Source organism: Neoarius graeffei, chromosome 8 (assembly GCF_027579695.1).
Source record: "Neoarius graeffei isolate fNeoGra1 chromosome 8, fNeoGra1.pri, whole genome shotgun sequence".
Lineage (NCBI taxonomy): Eukaryota > Metazoa > Chordata > Actinopteri > Siluriformes > Ariidae > Neoarius > Neoarius graeffei.
In genome coordinates, this window is record NC_083576.1 from 42,269,151 (window position 1) to 42,275,013 (window position 5,863).

The window sequence follows — 5,863 nt, forward strand, 5'->3', positions numbered from 1 at the left end:
TTGCCTTTGTACAGGAGACACACCTACGCATGGAAGATCATACAAGATTGCGTAAGCCTTGGGTCGGTCAAATCTTCCATTCCAATTTTAACAGTAAATCCAGAGGCACTGCCATCTTAATTCATAAACAAATCAGGTTCACCCCTGATCAGGTATATTCTGATCCTGGCGGTCGCTATATTATACTTTCAGGTTTGCTTTTTCAAACACCTGTGGTTTTAGCAAACTTGTATGCCCCAAATTGGGATAGCCCAAATTTCATGTCCACTGTATTTTCTCATTTACCAAATTTGGATACCCATCAGTTAATACTGGGTGGAGATCTCAATTGTATTACTAACCCTACTATTGATCGTACTCACTCTGAATCAGCGACGCCATCAGCCATGTCTAAGTCTTTAACATCTTTTATGGATCAAATTGGTTGTGTTGACCCTTGGCGCTTTTTTCATCCCAGTACTAAAGATTTCGCCTACTATTCCACTGTACATCAGGTATACTCCCGTATTGATTACTTTTTTATTGACAAGGCTTTTCTATCCTCTGTATGCACTACACCAGGGCTTTTCAAAGTGTGGGGCGCGCCCCCCTGGGGGGCGCCAGAGTTCTTCAGGGGGGGCGCAACGTGAGAGACAAAATGGATCGATTTTTAGTACCTAAAGCTACAGTGAGTGAGGAGACAGAGTCTGGGCCAAGCAAAAAACTAGAGCCTCCAGGATGTTGCGATTTGCAACTATAGCGCAAATTCAACCAATCACCGCGAATTCAGGGCGGTGCTGCAATTGTATCCAATCACCGCAACTTTCCAGCAAATTTGACCAATCGTTGACGTCGTCTTGAGCTGACGTCGACAAACTACCTTCCGCCTTACTTCAGTGTGTCCAAGAGAAGCACCATGCGCGTCGTGTTGCCAGATTGGGCGATTTCAAGTGCATTTTGGTGGGTTTTGAACATATTTTGGACTGGAAAAAGTCAGCAGTATCTGGTAACACTGAAAGTGTGTTATGTTTACAGTGAAGGACTGTGTGCACTTTATTTTTTTTTACTTAATACAAGAAATTAATGGATGCCAACATTTTTGCCAAAATGGTATTTTATTTTCCATTGTTTAGGCAGCTTCAGCATCATACTGTGAGATTCTGTTCAAATTGTTTTTTTCTTCTATGAAGCCTGAGCCATTTATTTTATTAGTTTATAATTATTGTTTAATTTAGTCTTCAGGAGAGACTGCCTGCACACAGTACTAGTATTAATAGTTTTTTTTTCTTACATGAAAGCTGAGGCATTTATATTATATTTTAAGGTAACTTCATGTTGTGCTGTGAGGTTCTCTGCACTTTAACTTTTGAACCAACAGGTGCATTTGGATAAGTAAAGCCTATTTTTCTGCATTTTTGTAGTCCTGGTAATCTTTTATATTGGTAAAGTTGTTTATAGGACCATTTCTCTTTGTTTTTTTAATCAATAGTTTTTCAGTAATAACTTAATATTTAACATATCACTCAATTTTAATCACAAAAAGAGAAAATCGCAACAATTTCTGGCAACTTTCACTTCCTCCTGCAATGTAATTGCAACAAAAACCTAAAAAACACCAAAACTTTCATCGCAATTTTTTTGGAAACCCCCCGCAACATCAGACATTTTAGCCCGCAACAATAAAAAAAAAAAAAGCCCGCGGAATCCTGGGGGGACTGGAAAAAGAAGGAAGTATGACCACGATTATTTAAAGTTTGGATTTTCATGGACTGGATCTGAAGATGCTCCACTGCCACAGTGTGTTGTCTGCCAAGAGGTGCTAGCTAACGATGCTATGAGATGTTTAAAATGTGTAAAACAAGATGTTTTAAAAAGCACAGATGTTTAAAATGTGAAAAAGAAAAAAATAATGTGTACAACAACCATTTTTTAAAAATACGACTGGAACATTAAGTATAGCAACAACAAAAATTGTAAGGGGGGCGCGGTTGTTTATTTGCTCTCCGAGGGGGGGCTGACTCTCCCACACTTTGAAAACCCCTGCACTACACAACACACAGCAATTGTAATTTCTGACCACGCCCCCCACATTTTAGACCTTTGCCTGCCATCTGGTTCCCTTAGACACCAAGGAAGATGGAGACTTAATTGTAGCTTGCTTGCTAACACAGAATTTTCTGATTGTTTCCACAAACATTGACTTTTTCCTAGAAACAAATAGATCTGACCATGTATCTCCTTCTCTCTTATGGGAAACACTAAAAGCATTTATCAGGGGTAGTATTATATCTTTCAGTGCTGTAAGTACAATGCCACCGTCCCGTCTAAGAACTACAACTCCCATCAACTAACTTCCGCGTTGACCTACGTCATGCCTGGGCGGGATCACCTACGTCACATCCTCCATGAAGCCATAAGTAACTGAGCAAACTTCCGTTCCTCCTCTTTTGGCTCCGCGTGAACTCAGCACACGGACACAAGGAGGACCGCTCGTCAGAGCACCCAAGATAAAGACATCTTTCTCCCGAGAAAAAGAATTCAGCGCATTTTTTTTTTGTTTACCATTGTCCACGGTAGAACTACTTAAATCGTGCTATCTCTCTCTCTCGGTTGAGCTACAGCCGGTTTGTTTGTCTATTATCAGTAATGTTACGACTGCCGCCCAAGCAGTTTAATTAAAAGTTAGAAGCGACCGGATTCCTTCTAACTAAAAGCGCTGTGCACATTGTTTGATCAGAGACTTTTCTTCACGAACCACAAAGCGTTGGACCAAGAATTCTCTGCGTCTTCACGGAAGCGACTCACGTGCTCCTGTGAACTCCGAAAGTTTCGGAACATCTCTGCGTAACCTTGCCTAGGAGCAAGATACTAAGTAAGACTGGCATTTTGGGGCACAAAGGCTAGTCTTAGGAATTAGCTTTATGAAGTAGTGTGAATTTAAACTCAGGAATTGTTTAATTGTGCACACTGGTTTTGTGTTCTACATTGTTCTATGTTCTCTCAGTTGTTTGTTTAATAGATAGGCTTTTGCATGCTCTCTATTCCTTCCTAACACCTTTAATTTCATTATTACATATATTTTGACCTCATCAAGACTTCATTGGGTTTAGTAATGTTATAAGTTAGTGGAGGGCGGCACGGTGGTGTAGTGGTTAGCGCTGTCACCTCACAGCAAGAAGGTCCTGGGTTCGAGCCCCGGGGCCGGTGAGGGCCTTTCTGTGTGGAGTTTGCATGTTCTCCCCGTGTCCGCGTGGGTTTCCTCCGGGTGCTCCGGTTTCCCCCACAGTCCAAAGACATGCAGGTTAGGTTAACTGGTGACTCTAAATTGACCGTAGGTGTGAATGTGGGTGTGAATGGTTGTCTGTGTCTATGTGTCAGCCCTTTGATGACCTGGCAACTTGTCCAGGGTGTACCCCGCCTTTCGCCCGTAGTCAGCTGGGATAGGCTCCAGCTTGCCTGCGACCCTGTAGAAGGATAAAGCGGCTAGAGATAATGAGATGAGATAAGTTAGTGGGGTTAGCTACCACGGCTAATCTGTTTTGTCTCATTAGCAACAGAGCTAATTCTTTTGTCTCCACCACGTGGTCTCACTCACACACACACACACAAAAAAACCACACCTTAGCTAGCAACACAGAGCTAATTCTTTTGTCTCCACCACGTGGTCTCACACACACAAACACACCTTAGCTAGCAACACAGAGCTAATTCTTTTGTCTCCACCACGTGGTCTCACACACACAAACACACCTTAGCTAGCAACCCAGAGCTAATTCTTTTGTTTTAGGCCACAGGCCTCACACACACACACACACACACACGCGCGCGCGCACACACATTTACCTCAGATAAGATTCCAATCACTCTCTCACACACACACTTTATGCTTGCTTATATGTATATATCTGCTGACTTTATTGAATGTACATCATTGTTATAATAAATTCAATTATTCTGTTAAACTGTGTCTGTTGTTGTACCGATATTTTCGAAGTCATCCAATCTCAAAGAATTCCAAGGTGCATATGAGTTGTGTAATACGGTAAGTGATCCACTATTGTTGCATTGGTAGTGACCATAATAATTTGGAATATACCATAATTTAGCTGTTTGGTAATTTATTATTAAGCACCAAGATTAATGGTATTATTAATGAGACTGATTTAATGAGATTGATCACTTAATTACAAATTGCACCTACAGTGCACAATTAGCTAAGAACAGAAGATTGAAACAGCAAGAACTGACAGACGTCATCCTAAGATTAGATAGACAGCAGGCCTTAGTAATCAACCCTGATTTAACTGCCAAATGTCTACAATTGCAAACTGAATTTGACTTACTGTCAACAGGGAAAGCAGAACATTTATTGAAACGTACAAGGGCAACTTATTACGAGCATGGGAATAGGGCTGGTCATCTTCTAGCCTCACAACTGAGACGCCAATGTGCTTCCTGTTTTATCTCACAAATTTATGATTCTTCTCATAACCTGACTACAGACCCTTCCACAATAAACTCAGAATTCTCCTCTTTCTATTCTATGCTTTATCAGTCACAACCTCCTCCTGACAACTCTTCTATGGAGTTCTTTCTTGATAACTTAGAATTTCCTACTTTAAATGAAGATCTTCAAATGCAGAGTAACAAAAGCCCTGGCCCAGATGGTTATCCAGTAGAGTTCTTTAAGAAGTTCTCTACACAACTTGCCCCTCTATTACTGGAAGTTTATAATGACTCCTTAGAACAGGGTGTTTTGCCTCCAACACTCAATCAGGCTTTGATTTCTCTTATATTAAAGAAAGACAGGGACCCTGATTTATGTGGTAGCTACAGACCCATCAGTTTGCTTAACAATGATGTCAAACTGTTGGCAAAGGTGCTCACACGTAGACTTGAGTCTTGTCTTCCAAGTATCATATCAGAGGACCAAACAGGCTTTATCCTTGGTCGCCAACTGTCGTCTAATGTACGTAGACTCTTAAATGTGGTTCTATCTCCTTCTGCCTCTCCAACTCCAGAGATGGTCATCTCTTTGAATGCGGAGAAGGCATTTGACCACGTGGAATGGCAATACTTATTTTCAGTGTTGCACAGATTTGGGTTTGGAGCTAAATTTATCTCTTGGACTTATCTGTTATATTCGGCCCCAATGGCTAGTGTCAAAACAAACTCTGAAGTTTCTCCTCCCTTCCCTTTAACACGTGGCACACGTCAGGGGTGTCCCCTGTCACCTTTACTATTTGCATTAGCTATAGAGCCCCTTTCTATAGCTCTAAAAACTTCTCCAGCATTCTCTGGTATAATTCGAGGAGGCCTTGAGCACAGAGTGTCGCTCTATGCTGATGACTTATGTGCAAGATCCTATAAACTGCACTGATAGAATAGTAGATCTACTTAAGTTGTTTGGCACTTTTTCAGGTTACAAATTGAATATTGCTTAAGAGTCTTTGCTTCCCTGTCAATCAGTCTGCTAAATCAATCCCTCCAGGTGCTCTACCCTTTCACTTTTCCCCCAATGGTTTTAAGTACTTGGGTGTTAACATCTCCCATTCTCTTAATTCCCTTCATAAAAACAATTTCATGAAACTTATTGAGAATATCAAAGCAGACCTGCAGAGATGGCACACACTACCCCTTTCACTTGTTTGCCAAATTGAAACAATCAAAATGAATGTACTACCTCGTATCCTATTTCTTTTCAAAACACTCCCTCTTTTTCTCCCTAAATCCTTTTTTAAATCATTGGACACCATTATATCATCTTTCATTTGGGCAGGCAAGACTCCCAGAATTCAGAAAAGAATTCTGGAGAGACCCAAGTTGACAGGGGGTTTTGCTTTACCAAACATGTTGTACTACTGGGCTGCCAACATTCAAATGC